Source organism: Petaurus breviceps, unplaced genomic scaffold (assembly GCF_028583685.1).
Source record: "Petaurus breviceps papuanus isolate PSGF00001 unplaced genomic scaffold, PetGlider_PUasm1.0 90601, whole genome shotgun sequence".
NCBI lineage: Eukaryota > Metazoa > Chordata > Mammalia > Diprotodontia > Petauridae > Petaurus > Petaurus breviceps.
Genome location: NW_027187282.1, coordinates 221,367 through 238,953, shown reverse-complemented (window position 1 = coordinate 238,953; position 17,587 = coordinate 221,367). Strand labels below are relative to the sequence as shown.

The 17,587-nt window shown below is 43.8% G+C and overlaps 1 long non-coding RNA gene and 1 pseudogene across 4 annotated transcripts; both read right to left on the bottom strand.

Annotated features, from left to right (window-relative positions):
* Positions 1-2,460: 2,460 nt before the first annotated feature.
* Positions 2,461-4,653, bottom strand: LOC138142641 (casein kinase I pseudogene; annotated as a pseudogene).
* Positions 4,654-5,370: 717 nt separating this feature from the next.
* On the bottom strand, positions 5,371-17,096 carry LOC138142640 (uncharacterized). 4 transcript variants are annotated; one of them, XR_011163500.1, is made up of 6 exons: positions 16,831-17,096; positions 14,000-14,216; positions 13,405-13,453; positions 9,470-9,608; positions 8,267-8,441; positions 5,371-8,048 (listed from the first exon to the last, which is right to left on the bottom strand). It is a non-coding gene; the product is annotated as an uncharacterized lncRNA (long non-coding RNA). The 4 variants fall into 4 exon arrangements; XR_011163501.1 differs by lacking the exon at positions 8,267-8,441; XR_011163499.1 differs by lacking the exon at positions 9,470-9,608.
* Between the last annotated feature and the right edge of the window lie 491 nt (positions 17,097-17,587).

Here is a 17,587-nt window from a genome sequence, read left to right as displayed (position 1 = left end):
AGAGAGAGAGAGAGAGAGAGAGAGAGAGAGAGAGAGAGAGAGAGAGACTGTGTTAGTCTGGCTTAGTTTAGATTAGAACTATCCTCAAGAAGAGAGCCTAATCCTACAATCAAACTAAAAATAAATCAAAGTAATAAAAAAAATAGCTTATTGCTTTTTCATTTGTTAAGTTTTTTCCTGTTGATTTATATGTTTATATTCAAGGTCTGTGAGAATTCTTCTTGAAATCTTTGCTACTTTCAATCTTACCTCCCTCCACACAACCCAATTTTCCTTATCACTCTCTTCCTGATACCCCTCTAATTGTCCTTTTATGCAGGTTGGATTTTAAATGTATATCAGCTTCCTCCCACACTAAACAATTCAGAGTTTAACAGACTAGGTCTTTGTTCTAGATGACTTTTGGGTGGTCAAAACTGGTCCCAGCTGGATGTTATGCTCTTTCTGTCAGGCTTGGAAGAGTGCTGGGAGGGGGAGGGGGGCAGAGAGGAGAAGAAGACAACACATACACACACAGAGTCCTGCGTGTCCCTCTTTCCCTTAGTTCTCTGCCCCATCACCAGCAGTTTAGTGCCTGTTTTCCCGGACACTAGCAGTTCAGAACTTTGTCACTTTGGTGCTTCCAGGTTACAGCCCCGGGCAGGCTCTTGCTCCTAAAAGGTTGTGACTAACCTGGCTGTTAAGGCCCAAGCAAACTTCCACAGCTTGGAGTCAGGGTCTCTATGGCATCGGAAAGAGGGAGGGGAGAACAGGGTGAAGGCTTGACAGTTAGGCTTCTCTGCTTGTAGCATGGGAGGTGAGAGGGGGTGTGAAGTGAACTCAGGACCCTGAGCATCAGTTCCTAAAGGTTTTTTTTTTAACTTTTCTTTTGGATTCTGAATACCCTAAAGCATATAAACAGCTGAAGCTGATTTATCTTTGGCACATAATTTGTGTTGGAGAGATCTAAGAGGTGGTGGAGATTGGAGCAAGTGTCTAGTATTCCATCTTGTTCATATGACCTGGAAGGAGGTTAGGGTCCTTATTTCTTGTTAGCCATGGAAATCTCCAGGAAGTGACAAAAAACAAACCAAAAAGTAGTAAAGGGAAAAAGGAAACCCTAGGGTTGAAAATATTGACACAAAAGGATAAGAAATATATCCCAAACTAGGAATAGCAAGAAAGGGAGAAGCCACCAATGCCTGTTGAACTATAATCTCCTCTTGGAGAAATGATTTAATTATAAATTCAGGGTGTCTCATTTCCTAAGGGAAAACAATCCCAGTCTCTTATCAAAGCACATGCTGAACACAGATGTTTTTCTAGGATTCATGGGCCAAAAGAGCAATAAAGATCTTATACTGGGGAGAGAAGGAATTTGTATCAGGAAATCCTTCTCTCAGAAACTCTCAGTGAAAAGAGACTTTCTAAAAAGACCACTCCTTATCTAAATTGATGGATGAGATTATCTAATGATTTACCAGCCTAATACTAAAAATGCTGAGATCCTTGTAGATTTGGAAAAATGTGTGAAACCAAGGAGCAAACTTTAGACCTCAGAATCTGAAATTTGTTTCTATTGATTTTGATAAAGTAATAAGGGATAATGCTTCATGGCATATTTAGTCTGTGAATGGCAATTGCTGCTGCTATTCCTTTGTTGCTGTGATTAAAGTGATGGCTCCTCTGTGTTGATTTCTGAATGTCAAAATATAGATGCATGGAATGTTTTTCCATAAGAGATGCATCCATTTGGATTGACAATAAATAATTAACTTTGATGGGCTCATGACATTACTTTCCTAGCAACATTTATAAATTTTTCCTATTGTGATTTGGAAAGATTATAAAGGGGTTATATTTTAGAATTATACCTCACATACGATGTATATGTAACATGAGAAGAGAAAGTTAATCTGAATGCTCAATTTGATTTATGAATTAGAGCTACTACCTAGCAGACACCTTGATTGGGGAGACACTGCTCTTCCTCTGGTTGATTGTAGTAAGTATTCAGATGTATATATTCCTGTATTTTTAGCTTAACTTGACATTGCTAAGCAATACAGCAGACATTGGAGAAGTTGGAAATCCCATTAGAGAACATAATTTGGAAACAGTATTGTCTACATGGAATATGGGTGAATGAAGCCAAAATGTAAAATAGGCTGTTTATGTTTGTCAAAAATAATTTGGTGATTGCCAGAAAGCAGACTGCTTTCTAATCCACTTTATAGCAGCCTATTTAAGTCACATCTTTTCTTTAAGAAAAGCTTGCTCTAGCCCCAATAGTGCCTACAGGACTGGTACAACCCTCCCTCTGCTCCCAGTTACTAGTGTGTATGTATCTATGTATCATTTTCTTCCTCCCCTACTCCTTGTCAGCAGTACTAGTACTGTCCAAGGTACCACTATTTTCCCAATAACCCAGATTCACCACCCTCAGTTCTTCATTAGAATTCACCAAACATATACAATCTGTTTTTTTTAAACGGAGTCAATTTTTAGATTTTAATGAACTTGTAAACAAAACAACTCTCAGTTCAACATAAAAACAAAATTCCAGGTCATATAGATGTTTACAATGATTACATTTATATAAGCAACTTACATACAGGTTCATAAGATGTTAACCAAATTTCTGTGACAAATAGGCTATTTTTTTAATACCAAGAACATTATAGAGTTAATGCAGAACACTACAGATAATCTAGTCATCACTAAGATTTTCTTAAATCTTCACTTAGATGTTGTTATTTCAAGCACATTAAGCAGGTAGAGTCTTTCATATGCTTAAAAACTGGAATCTTTGGTTGCTACCTTGTCAGCTGCCTTGCACATAGAAGCCAACAAATTTAAGAATGTTTAAGTTTACAACATTTAAACCCCAGGGAGTAAAAAAAAAACAAACTCCACAAGCATACAATTGTAGCATTTACAATGATCACAACCATGGTTGAAAACTGTTCATGCCATTCTTTTGAAATAAGATCTCAAAGCACAAATTCAGGGTTACAACTGGATCAAAATAAAAGGTAACAGAAAATTGGCATATGCACAATTTCTCTCCACTGCTTGTGTGTCAACCATTTAGTTAACATTTCCCCTTGAAAAATGCAACAGAAAACTGAACATCATGTTTCACTATGTCAGTTAACATTCACAAACACAGTAGCTACAACTCTGAATGTTGGACTAGTATTGACCACAGGCAGTCTATACTGAAATTAAGTTCTTTACACCAAGTAAATGGTTGCCCACAACCACTGGCAAGTGTACATGTGAACTAAAATGTCTACATTTGGGGAGTTACAAGATCTGCTCTGATCTGCTCTACTTCATATGTTTCTCTTCATGCTTGGAAACCTGTGGGGTTTGGGAGTCTGCTGACCCTACCCACTAGAAGAGCCTGTCTTTTAGGTCATTTTCTGCTTTAACATTGTCCAATCGAAAGTGTAGTCATACTGGTGGTTCAGAGTCCTGAAAAGAATACGAAACAGCTGCCTCAGATACATATAATCTGGTGCCTCTTCAAAACGCAGGCCACGGCAGTAGTTGAGATACATGGCAAATTCTGCAGGAAACCCCTGGCACAGAACTTCCACAGGGGTGGACATCTTCTTCTCGCTGATCTTTTCATATTTTTGCTTCTTGGTTGCAGCCTTTAGTCCTTGCCAGGGCAGGCTGCTTTTGTTAAAATACATCAGCACATAGCCCAGGGACTCCATGTCATCTCGACGGCTCTGCTCGATGCCAAGGTGTGCATTGATGCTGGCATACCTGGCAGTGCCAGTGAGGTTTTTATCTTCTCTGTAGGGGATATGTTGCCTTGTTCTGTTGTCTCGATACTTTTTGGCCAGTCCAAAGTCAATAAGGAACAGCTTATTGCAGTGAGCCCCGATCCCCATCAAGAAATTATCAGGCTTAATGTCCCTGTGAATAAAGTTCTTGGTATGCACATACTCGATTCTGCTGATCATCTGGTCGGCCAGCATCAGCACGGTTTTCATAGTGAACCTTCGGGAGCAGAAATTGAAGAGGTCCTCCAGGCTGGGCCCCAGGAGGTCCATGACGAGGACGTTGTAGTCCTTCTCCTGGCCGTACCAGCGCATGTGGGGGATGCCCACCCCGCCCTGCAGGACCTTGTACAGCTTGCTCTCGTACAGCAGCTGGGGGTGCTTGGCTTTCTGCGACTCCAGCTTCACCGCCACCTCCTCCCCATTGGTGATGTTGATGGCCAGGTAGATGTCGCCGAACGAGCCGGCCCCGACCTTTCGCAGCAGCTCGTACTTGCCCCCGACGATGCTGCTCGCCATCCTGCAGGGGGGTGCGGGGATGGGAGCGGGGATTGTGGCGGAAATGGTGGCGGTTGGGGGGGGGGAGATCGCGATGAGAATCGTGTGCGGAGATGGGCCTTACCCACCGGCGCGAGCTTCCGGGCCGGGCCGGGGCCTAGCCTACTAGCCTCGGGTCTCGGGAAAGGCCGCCGCCGTCGCACGGATTTCCGCCTCCTCCCGGGGTCTCTGCGGATTTGGGCCGGGCGCAGGAGCAGGCCGGACAATAGCTCTCGGCTCCCGCCGCCCCCGCCGCCGCCTCTGTGGCCTCCCCGCCTAAGCAGTGGCTGCTGCCCCTGCCGCTGCAGATCTGGGCTGACGTGCCAGGCTGGGAGAGGTTCAGCGTGGGGGGCGTGGCCTCGGCGCCGTGACGTCAGCCGCCCACTCGGCCTGCAGCAACCTTCCTCCCCTCCCAACCCCCCCGCGCCGCCATCTTGTGCTCCCAGCTACCTCCGCCCCGCCCGGTCCCCTACCCGCCTACAGCCACTTCGTCGCCGCGATACGGGGCGTCTCCTCCAGTGGCTGGCCTCGACTTAGCGTTTCTCCATTGGCAGTGCCATTTCCACACGCCTCTTTCTCTGTGTTTCCATAGCCCCCGCTCCGATGCAGGACCCCATCTCCCCCAACCTAGACTACTGCAGTAGCCTTCTGATTGGTTGGTTCCCCTGCCTCCAGTCTCTCCCGAAACTCTAATTCATCTGCCCTCGGGTTGCCAAGGTGATGTTCCCAAAGCGCAGATCTGACTAAGTCATCTGTCACCCCCATCCCCCCAATTCAATAGATGGCAGATGCTTCCTATTTGCGTCTAAATCAAATACAACACCTTCTGTCTGGTTTTTAAGACCGGTTCCCTTTCCTACTTTTCCAGTCTTTTTTTTTTTTTTTCTTTTTTTTACATAAAAATTTTCCCTAGCATCCCTGCCCCTCCCCCTCCCAGAGAGACATCTCGTGCAGAAAATAACATTTTTAAAGTTAAAAAAAAAAAAGCAAAAAACTATATACAATATGCCACATCCACGGATCGTCCACCTCTACAAAGGCACAGGATAAAGGTGTCTCTGACTTCTTTCCAGCCCTGCTTGTTTATTGTAATTTTGCAACATTTACCTTAATTTTCTTTTATGGTTGTTCTCTCCATTAGCAATGTTGGAGTAACTGTGTATATGGTTTTCTTGGCTCTTTCTACTAATCCAGACTGCAACAGTTCCTGTAGATCTTTCCTTGTTTCTCCATGTTTATATTGATCATCTTACAGAACATTAATATTCCATGAAATTCATATATTACAACTGATTTAACCATTCCCCAATCAATGAATATCCATTATGTTCTCTTTAACTCTCAAAAAAAGTGCTCTATAGGTAGTCAAACTACTCTGGTCCCCCTTTCAGGTGGCTTAGATCAGAGAGATGTCTAGGATCTCTGTCATTGGCTCCACTGTATTCTCTCAAATGCATAGGGGTACTTTACACCTCAGTTCCATTTAGCCATTAAGTCAGATCAGCTTTTACAAAAAAATTTTGATTTCAAAGATATAATCACAAATAAACTCCCCCCAAAAATAGGAAGTATAACCCCCTCCTCCTTAAATCACCTCAGTCTCTGCAACTGTGGAAAGCATTACCTGTATATCTTTCCTCCATTCAGAAGTCAATCAATAAATATCAAGCACCTACTATGTTCTAGGCACTGTGCTAAACCATGAAGATATAAAAAGAAATGTTCTGCCCTCTAGGAACTCAAAATCTAGTGAATAAGACAAGAAAACAACTACATGCAAACAAGCTATGTATATGTATATATACACATATACACACATATGATTTTTAAAAATTAGACAGAAAGCACTAAAATTAAGAGGGGTTGGAAAAAATTTCTTGTAGAAGGTAAGATTTTAACTGGAATTTGAAGAAAGCCAAGGGAGATCAGTAGCTAGGGCTGAGGAGGGAGATCATTCCAAGTACAGGGGGATAAACTGAAAATGCCCAGAGCCAGATAGAGTGTCTCATTCATGGAACAACCAGAAAGCCTAAAACTGTGTGCAAGTAAGGTATAACAAACCTGAAAAGGTTGGGGGGAGTGTCCAGGTTATGAAGGGCTTTGAGTAAAAGAGAATTTTGTGCCACCGGACCAAGATAACTCTGGAGGAAAGAGTGAGGCTGGTGACTTTACACAGCCCTGCCTCACTTAACTCCAATTCACTTGCAAGTGAAGACATCACCTTCCTGATGTCATTGGTCCTCTTCAAGAACAAAAGACAAATAACAATTAAGTAGGGGAGTGAAATGATCAATCCTGCATTTTAGGAAAATCATTTTGGTGGCTGAGTGGAGAATGGACTGGAATAAGGAGAGATTTGAGGCAGGCAAACACACCAGCAGGTTATTGCAATAGTTCAGGAATGAGGTGATGCACAAGGCCTGCACAAAGAGGTTGGCTATGGCAAAGGAGAGAAGGCGGCATGTTAGAGATGCTGAAAAGGTCAACAGACCTTGGCAACAGCTTGAATATGGGAGGGAGGGAAGGAGACATAGTGAAGAAGCTAGAATGACTTCTATGCTGTGAACCCATGGAACTGGGAGGATGGTAATTTGCTTGACAGTAATAGGGAAGTGGGTAGAGTTGGGGGTAAGGATAACTCATTCAGTTTTGAACATATCGAATTTAAGATGTGTACTTGACATCTAGTTTGAGATGTCTGAAACACAGTTAAAGTTATGAGACTGGAGGTCAGCAGACAGGTTAGGGTAGGATAGATAGATTTGAAATTATCAGAATAGAGATGGTAGTTAAATCCATAAAACCTGATGAGATCCCCAAGGGAAGTAGTGTAGAGGCAGCAGAGCAGAGGGCCCAGGAGAGAGCCCTGGGGGACACCTATGGTTAGAGGGTGTGATCTGGAGGAGGATCCAGCCAAGGAGACAGAGGAGGATCAGTTAGAGAGGAAGGAGGGGAATGGTGGAGGGGAAGATGTCCTGAAAACATAGAGACAAGAGAATACCAGGGAGAAGAGGGTGATCAGTCAATAGATATTTATTAATTGCCAGGCACTGTGCTAAGGACAGATCTACAGTGTCAAAAGCTGCAGAGAGGTCAAGGATAATAAGGGTTGATAAAAGGTCACTAAGATTAGATTTAGCAACTAAGAGATCACTGGTAACTTTGGAAAGAGCAGTTTCAGTGAGTGGAATGATGAGGTTGGAAGCTGGATTGTAAAGGCAATAGAAGAGAATGTAGAGTTAGAGAACAGAAAGTGGAGGTACCTATTGTACATGGCCTTTTTGAGGAATTTAGCTACAAATAGCAGGAGAGATATAGGCTATAAGTTAACAGGGATGGAAGGATCAAGGAGGGTTTTTCAGGGATGGGGAAGACATGGGTCTACTTGTAGACAATAAGGAAAGAGCTGAGAAAGTGTGGGGATGACAGAGGGGGCGATATCTTAGAGGAGGTGGAGCAGAATGGGGTCACTTGAACAGTTGGAGGGTTTGTCCCTGGACAGGAGTAAGGCCACTTATTCACGTGAGACAGGAGTGAAGGAGGTGAGAGGCAGAAGATGAGGAAAATGGGAGGAGAGGGTACATATTTCCAATTCCAAGCCCAAAGCCCCCTCAGGCTCAAATCCCAGGCACAATGGCTTCTTCACACCTCCCTGTCGATTGGCTGGCTGCAACATCTGATCATCTCCTTAAGGAAATATGCAATGGTTCATTGATAGGTATTGCTGCTATCAACCTGCAGAGATCGAGAGAGGCAAAACTAAGGTTTAGTATATATACTTTAGCACAGGCCCAGAATTCAAAAATAATTCTGAACAAGGAACAAAGATTTCCTAAAATCTATATTGTTTCTAATTACATCAGATTGACCAAGGGAAAAAATACAATTTTTGTATTACAGTTGCTGTAAAAAGAGGAATTTATAACCAACAACAAGAGAAAGTAAAGATTTACCATTACAAAAGTGACTGAAGAAAATAACATCAGGGGGCAGCCAGGTAGCACAGCAAGTAAGAGCAGTGGCCCCAGAGTCGGAATGACCTGGGATCGAATCCGGACTCAGACACTTAGCACCCACCCAGAAACACCTGTCTGTGTAACCTCGAGCAAGTTACTTAACCCCGATTGCCTAAAAAAAAAAAAAACAAATCTAGTTTATTAAAAAAAAAGTTACTAAGAAGAGATTTACAACCACCAGATGGATCTCATGAATACTCTAACCACCCCCCCCTCCATCTTGATTGAAGTAATTGGAAATGTAATTGGAAATCTTACGAAAATCTCAGCTATCTATGTTACTTCCCTCAACAAAGTGGCCATGCTTGATCCAAATAGTAACAGATTAAAAGGAATTTTTTAAAAACCTCTTACCACAATCCCACCTGGAATCCTGGCTCCAAGGTCTCCATAGACTACACTCCTAGGTCTAATGGAAATCACCTCTGAGCATTAAAGAGGCACTTAGTATCACCCAGAGAGCTGACAGGCCTGGGGGTATCTGGGTTGGTTTCTAATCTATGTTGTTTGTCCTCAGTCTCAGGTGCAGGTCATGGGGCATTGCTACTGTTGGTCTCCCATGCCTGGAATGCCAAACTTCTTCATCCCCTCCTTCTGGCAACCCTGGCCTTCTTCAAGTTTCAGTTCAAATCCAGCCTTCCACAGGAAGACTTTCTCAGTCTTATTGCCTTCCCTCTTACATTGCCCTCTGATTCATCCTGGATCTATGTTTTTTTCTGTAGTTGGCTATGTTCTGTCTCATTCCTTAGAATGTAAGCTTCTCCAGGGTGGAGATGACTTTTATCTTTCTTTTCCCATGCTTCAAACAGTTCCAGGCACATAGTAAGCATTTAAATTAGGCTTGCACAACACTTTGGTGGGCTGCAAGCCGTCCCTGGGCCCTATGTTGTGCAGGCCTGACTTCAATGCTGGTTAGTTTGACTTGAAGCCAGGGAAACCTGGAGGCAGGAGGGAAAAGATAAAACATTCCAGGCCTAGGGTACAGCCAGTGAAAGTGCAGGAACTGAGGAGATGTAGTATCTTGTGAAGGGAACAGCATGGAGGCCATTGTCACTGAATCACAGAATATGTGAAGTAAAGTGTAAGAAGACTGGAAATATGGTAGGGAGCACAGTTTGCAGTTTATGAAGAACTTCAGACCTCAAATAGCAGCAGGTAAGTGGCACAACACTGTGTTTGTAGTCAGAAAGCCCCATGTCCAAGTCCAGCTTCATCCACTCCCTTAGCTGTGTGATTATGGGCAAGTCACTTTAGCTTCTGTCTGCCTCAATTTTCTCATCTGTAAAAAGGGGATAACAACAGCATCTCCCTCCCAATGTTGTTTTGGGGCTCAAATGAAGTAATATTTGTAAAAAATGCTTAACACAATGTCCGGCACATACTAGGTATTACATAAATGTTATTCATTTACCCTTCTCTTCCCTCCCTTGTATTTGTTCCTGGAGGTAATAGGGACTCTGGAGTTTATTGAGAAGGAGAGTAACATGAAAGGACCTGAATTTAGGAAAAATCACTTTGATATATGGTGGAATGAAATGGGGAGAGACTTGAGGTATGCAGACTCACCAACAGCTACAGCAATAGTCCAAGTGATCAAGGCCTGCACCAGGATAGGGCAGTGTCAAAGGAGAGAAAGGAGCATATTTGAGAGATGCTGGAAAGATGAACTTGACAGGCCATTGTATATGGTGGGGTGATAGAGAGTGAGGAGGCCAGGATGATGCCTATGCTGTGAGCCTGAAGGACTGAGAAGATATTGGTGCCTTCTACAGTAACAGAGAAGGTAGGAGGGGGAGGCTGTGAGGGAAGATAATGAGTTCTGTTTCAGATATATTGAGTTTAAAATGTCTGCTGGACATGCAGTTCCATATGTCTGCAAGGTAGCTGGAGATATGAGATTAGAGGTCAGCAGAGAGGCTGGGGCAGGAAAGGTAGACCTGAGAATCATCAGCATACAGATGGTCATTAAATCCATGGTAGCTGATGAGATCCCCAAGGGAAGTAGTATGGAGGGAGAAGAAAAGTGGGCTAAAGACAGAGCCTATGATTGGGGGATATGGCCTAGAAGAGGATCCAGCAAAGGAGACAGCGGAGTGGTCAGGTAGGAGAAGAACCAGGAGAGAGGGGTGTCCCGAAGACCTAGAGAGAGGAGAGTATCAAGGAAGAGAGGGTGATCAGCAGTGTTCAAGATTACAGAGAGGTCAAGGAGAATAAAGACTGAGAAAAGGCCACTGGCTTTGACAACTGAGAAATCAGCTTTGGCGAGAACAGTTTAACAGGAATGATGGGTCAGAAGGACTATAAGGAGTTAAGATGAGAGTGAGAAGAGAGAAAATAAAGGAATGTATTATAGATGGCCTTTTTGAGAAATTTGGCCACAAAGGATAGAAGATATACAGGATGATAGTTAGTAGGAATGGAAGGATCAAGTGAGGGAGAACTCAAAGATGACAGTGGAGGCAAAGTGCTGGAAAAGATCTGGGATGAAATAATGGTCCAACTTCCAGTCTGTCCTTGAATAGATGAAGATACCAATTGGCGTTAGATGCTCATTGGAAGATGGGAAGTCCAAATGCTCTCAATACTCTTCCTACCAAAGTTAGGGGAATGGTGGGAGGGGCAGGATGAGGGAGTAGAGTCCTGTCCTTCCCCCTCACATAGAATTCCTTCTTAGTGGAGTTAATTAGAATTATACAGTCCCACAAATTTCTGTAATTACTCACCACTCCCTGATTGCTCTCTTATTTCAGCTAGCTAAATGCAGGACCCAGGAGTGTAACGAAATCTCTTCTTCCTATATGGTCATTTCACTCCATTTAATGTCCTTCAAAGACTTAAATACTAATTCTATGTTCTTTCTCCTTTAAATATCAAGGCTAAAATTAGGTGGAGTAGTTTTGAATGCACTCTGAAACAAGTCATTACTGAATCCCGGCATAGCAAATGAACATGACAAATGGGCACCTGGGCACAGCAAAAAGAGCTAGCAATAAGAAGAAACAACTTGGAGGCTCTGTCTTCTAATAAGTAGCATGGCAGCGGGCATTCTTCTGTACCTTGCAGAAAGTACACTTCCCGTTTGTCTAGTGCTATGCAAAAAAACAAAACTGTTACTCAGAATAATTGTGCCTGGTACCAGCTGGGTACAGGGCAGGGAAAGGAAGGAAACAAGCATTTCTCTAGTACTTTATATATGCTAGGTACTGTGCTAGGCACTTTACAAGAATTATCTCCTTTGGTTCTATTCCTTTGGTGCTATTATTATCCCCATTATCATACACAGGAACACTGAGGCAGGCAATGGCGAAGTGACTTGCCCCAGGTCACACAGCTAATGAGTGTTTCAGGTTGCATCTGAAATCATGGTCTTCCATATTCTATGGTGCCACTGGCAGCCTTAGAACTAGGATTAAGAAGAGATGGAAATGGCAGGAAATCATCCTCAAAAGTCTTTGTGGGAACATCCTCCTGCTGGAGAGGTCTTTGTTTCCAGTTCAAGGCAGATGGAGGGTGGGGGGCAGCATAGAGGAAGTGGGCCATGGTAGCTTCAAATTGTAACTAGTTTTGCTAACTAATTACTAGATTGCTGTTTCTATCCTGCTAAAGAAGAGCACTGCTGTCCGCCCCCTCAGAATTTAGTGGCTGGGCAAACTCTGGTACCAGCTGTGATCATATTTCCATATCACTTTAAGGTTTTCAATGTACTTTACACAATAAACCTGTAAGTCATAGAGAAAAAGGTGCTGGAAGGGACCTTGGAAGTCATCTAGTTCAACCATCTCATTTTACAGATGGAGAAACTGAGGTCTACTGACTTGCTCAAGGACATGGTTGATCAGGGGCGGAGGGGGGATTTGAACCTAGGTCTCTTGCCTCTCAATCTAACACTCTTTCCACTCTACTGTATAGTTAATATTATTGGCTCCATTTCCCAGGGAAACTGGGGTTGAGAGAGGTTGTTATTCCCCCAGGGTCATATAGCTAGGAAGTCTTCTCTTTTTCCAGAGTGGTACCTGAGAGCCTCCTGACACTTGACAAACCTTGACCTGCCCATGGTCACATGGGGACAAGGGATGTTATCTGAGAGAGCCTTACTCAGTATTGGGGAATTCCTGTCAAGTAATTGAGGGTGTCCAGAACACAAATGCTGCTGATGAGAAAGGAGCAGAGAAAGTTAGATTTGGAAAGAACCAGATGGCCAAGAAGATGGCGTCTGAGAACTGGATTTGGATTTCTGGAGAATGGCTTAAATACAGGAATGATGGCCAGGAACAGAGTGCAGGTAACAAGAGCCATTACAAAATATTGACCTTTGGTGTTACAAATCTGATTAAGATGGTTTTTAATTGGCAATGGAGGAGAGTTGCTAAAACAGCCAATATATGCCTGCCAGGCAAATGGGGCAATAGTCTGAGTGTGTAGGTGCCTAGGAAGACAGGCTAAAACATCATTTGGTGCATAGGGTAAGGCAGTCAGACAAGCACTGATTTAGCACCTACTGTGGGCCAGGCCCTGTGGAAACAAAGGAAGACAAAAACAGTTTTTGCACTCAAGGAACTCATAGTCTAATAATACCCGGGGACAAGGTGCAAACAACTGCATACATGCAAGATATATACAGGGTAAATGAGGGTAAATCTCTGAGGAGAGACAATGGAAGTAAGGGGCACTGGGAAAGACTGAGTAACTTTGGGAGGCTGGTTTGTTATATACTTAGTCACAAATCAACTAAGGGTGGGAATACCAAAGATTAGCCACTTAATTCCCCAAGGACTTGGGGCATGGATTGTAGAAATGCAGATGTGACCATCCTTGGGGTAGATAAATTGTGGAGGGGATTGGTCCAGGAGGGGACATGCAGTGAGATATGGCTGCTATGTATCACAGGTATCCAGTGAGCTGGATGACATGGGAAAGTAAAGCATTCATGAATTCAGCCTACATTATTAAGCATCTACTGGAACTGAAGAAATAAGGAAGTAGTGGTTCTACTGAACTTTGCCATAGGCAGACCCCATCTGGAAGAGTTCACTTCTAGAAACTGAATGAGAAACTAGTTTTCAAAGGAGACTTACCAGAATTGGGACAAGCCTCAAGGCAATGAGGAAACAGGGAATGTTTATCCTGGAGAAGAGAAGATGCAGGGGGAGCATGACAATTGAGTATTTGAAAGCAGCTCTCATTCATCATGTGGAGTAGGGGTTGGTCTCTGGGGCCAAGGTAGGCAGGAGGATTGGGTGGCTATTCAAGGTTTAACTGGCATGGACTACATGGCTTCTGAGGTCCTTTCCCTCTCAAGGGCTAGAAATCTCTTAGAACTCTCCCTCTGGAGCCATTTTCTCAACTCCCATATGTACACAAGGTTGACAATCCTCAGATGGTTAACTACTATTGCCCCCAGGGTTCTAAGGTAAACCTATACTTCTAACATTGTTTTTCCAAAGCCCCCAACAGTATGTTCCCTATTCAAATCAGTCAGTAGACTTCAATAGCTTTTATTGATAGTATGTATACTAAGAACAGCTGATACAAAGCATTCTACTGCCCTCCAAATCTGGGGCATACTCTTCCACAAGTACACACAGGTAATGGGAAAAGTCAGTTTAAATTTAGAGTACAATGGTAGTAAGGCAGACATGTAGGATAGGGAGTGGGAAAGGGGTAACTCACATCTGATACTTTATGGCCCGGAAGTCTTTTCTTGAGTCAGAATTCTGCTCTGATGCAAGGAGTCATGGTCCTCAAAGGTATTTTCTTCCTCACATGAAATGTCTTTCTTCATCTATTTGTTCTCCTGGTGTCCTTTTCCTCCCAGTTGGATGCAGTCTCTCATGGGTCCATTTTCTCTGATCCCAGCTGGATGCTCTGATTACTGCTAATACAGTCTCTGATGAAATCATCAGTGGTGGGGAGGGAGGGAGGAAGAGAAAGAGAAAATATCCCCCCCCAATTGTTTAGCTGTGACTCCATAACCGAGTCCTTTGCTCCTGAAATTGGTGTCCTCTGCCTCTAGACTATTCACTGCTAAAATTCCTCCAGCTGTTTAAAGACCCCAGATGCATGGTTAGTCAATCAAATGTTCCCTTCTTGACCCAATCAATAAGGCTGATACTTCATAAAGACCTTATAGGGTAGGTCATCTTCATTACCCATTTTAAATTTTATCTTGCTAGGGTGGCTAAGTGGCTAAGTGAATAGAGCACTGGCCCTGGAGTCAGGACACTTAACACTTACTAAGTGTTAAGACCTTGAGCAACTCACTTAACCCCAATTGCCCTGCTTTCCCCCTTCAAAAAGCAAAAAAAAAAAGTAATTTCATCTTGCCTTTATACCGATTAAATGGCATTAAGTGAAGAGGGATGTGTGTGGAACCCATTCCTTTATGATCTTGTGATCAGTTGTGCACGTCATATACCCCCCCTTACACACAAACACACTCAACTGCATAGTTCATATCATATTCAATCTTCCACCTCAATTAGTTATGTACCCATCAAAGTCTTCCTAGTACATTTCAAGTTCACTGAGGGTAAGGGCTACATGTTTTCATTTTGATAGTCCAGGAGATAAACACAGAGTCTGGTCTGAGTTAGGGATTTAATATGTATTTCTTGAATCTAGATATACAAACAACTAAGTTTTAAGAGAGAGAGAGAGATCGGGTAATTGGAAAAAAGAGGGTCAAAATACTAGAAGAAATGTGAGGGAGAGATCATCCAGGGGTCATGGACTGGAGGGAATGGAGGGACAGGAGGGCAATTCAGCTCTGTTAGAACATGACTTCCCCTAAAACCCTGTGGATTTTCCTTACAAACTAACCCCTGATAAAAGTAAAAGTACAGAAAACTCCTAAAATGTTAGGGTTGGGGAAAGTGTACTCCAGGATCTGTTTATTCATGTCTTCCTAAATTGCTTAGAGTTCCTCCTATTCATTGTTTTATAGAGCAAGGGCATTACATTATATCCCTATGTCACAATTTATTCAGTTGTTCCTTAGTTGATGGAATACATCTTGCTTCCCCTTTTTGGATACCACTTAAACCTGCTAAGTAGAATACATTTATCTAACTTTGCCTACCCAAGCAATGGGATATCTGAGCCAAAGGGTATGGAAAATTTTGTTGTTTTCTTATGCAATTTGAACATCTTTAGATGGTGTGTAACCCATCTTTTGTCTCTCATAGACACTACAGAAACTGTTGTTTTAAGAGTTTCAATGTAAATGAAATGGTGAGTAGAAGGAATTATTGGAAAAAGGGCTGAAAGGGAAACACTTTTACCTGTGAAGTCAAGAAGGTGTGTGACTAGTGAGGAGTTAGAAGAGGAAAAGCATAGGACCCAGGGCCTACATTTCTGCTTTCTTCTCTGCTCCCCACCACCATTACACATCCTTTTGTTGGAGAAAAAACTACTAATACTGCACTTGGGGTACTTGGCATGAATCTTCGGAAAAAAACAATTTTTAATTGAATTTACTATTTATTTAATAATCAAGTCATTTCTAGCCAAGAGTGAGAACCAACAAACCCCACCCCCTCACTCCACCTTCACTCACCCTGTGAGCCAAGACTGGACATAATATTTATAGGAATTTTGAACAAGGAAAATATCATATCATAATATGCTAAAATGGAGTTTGAGGGGAAACATTCTACTCCCAACGGATAGAACCATAGTCACTTAAATAATGCATTACTTCCTTGACCCTTCCTTTCAAGTACTTTGATCAATATTGTAATCCTTTAAGAATGGAAAAAGGTCACCTCCCTCTCCGGGCTCCTTCCAATGTGAAAGAAAGCACTTTTCTCAGATGGGTCACAGACCAAGAGCAGCCAGGGGATGGATATGGCAAGGATTTTCACAACAGGTACACTTTTGGCCAGGTTTTGCTTACATCCTTCATCCATTCCCCCCCCCCCCATCCCTGAAAGAAAAAGGCCCTTTGTTCTTGGCCTACCACACACTTTCAAACACTGAAAATTCTGAAATTAGGGTTTTTGGACTAGAGAAATATGTTTTTTAAGATTTCTAGGGAAACTGAAAAGAGGGTTTTAAAATATTCTTTCATATTTTGTTATCGGTATGAGGGAAAGAGAGAGAATCTCCTTGATTTCCATTGCCGGACACAGGTCCAAGAAGAGGAAAGGTATGTGTGGGAAAATGGAGAGGAGAAAGATCAGCTGTCTCACTGCCACCTCCCCCCGCCCCATTTCCATTAGCCACCAGTCCCCTCCCATCCACCCTCACCAGGCCTCAGGAGCCCCCTAGACTCTCCCCTAAATTCTCTGGTGGAGAGAGTGGGGACATGAAGGGAGACTCTTGTCCTAAAGGCAAATTCCACCCCTCCCCCCCCCTTTGTCCAGGGCCAGGGCTGTGGTCGGCTGAGTTGAAGGTGACTGGGGGAGATGCACCTTGACTGAGGAGGGAAAAGGTCCATTTTGGCTTCCCTTCCCTGTCTCTATCTATCCCTCTTGGGCTGGGAACCCAAAGTCATTGCTCACCTCAGGATACAGCAGAAGCAGCCGGGCTAATGTCCTCTTACCCAAGCTTGTCCTGGTTCAGACTCGGGTTCCTCCTGCGCAGCCTAGAATTAACGCCCATCTCACTAATCCACATTCGATCCAAGCCCATATCCTACCATCTGCCCCCTAACAAATGTTCTTCACCTCTGGGGATCCATGTTTCCACAAGTTAGCCACTTGCTGCAGGACCCCACCCCCAGATCTCCCCCTCCAAATCGGAATCCCAGGCCTGTCTTGGACCCATATCAAATTACACGCTATGGGATCACGGGATCCATCGGACTGGAATTCCGAAGCACTAGTACAAGAACCCGACTGTTCCGAATTCCAGGAAGTCTCACAGTCCCCCCATCCCCGAATCTATCAGACCGCCAGCTCCTCTCCGCTCGAGCTCCCCAGTTTCAAGCACCTTCCCAGAAGATTGCCAGCATTTGTCCTGGCGGGGTACCAGACCGACCCGGGGGTGGGTGGGTGGGGCCTGGCATCTTCCCATTTCCGAGTCTTCCATTGGCTACCCAGGGCAGGAGACAAGGTGGAGCCCCGGTGGAGCCCCGGACCCACCCACTCTAAGGGTCCCCTGGCCCAGGACAGCTCCCAGCCACATTCCATTCTTCCGGGGGCAGTCACGCCTCTTTGACCCTTTATTTTACATCGCACCCCACCCCCTCCCTGCACCAAGGGGAATCCGAGATGGGACCACGGGTATGGTTTCTTCCCAGCCCCGTCTCCCCCTTCC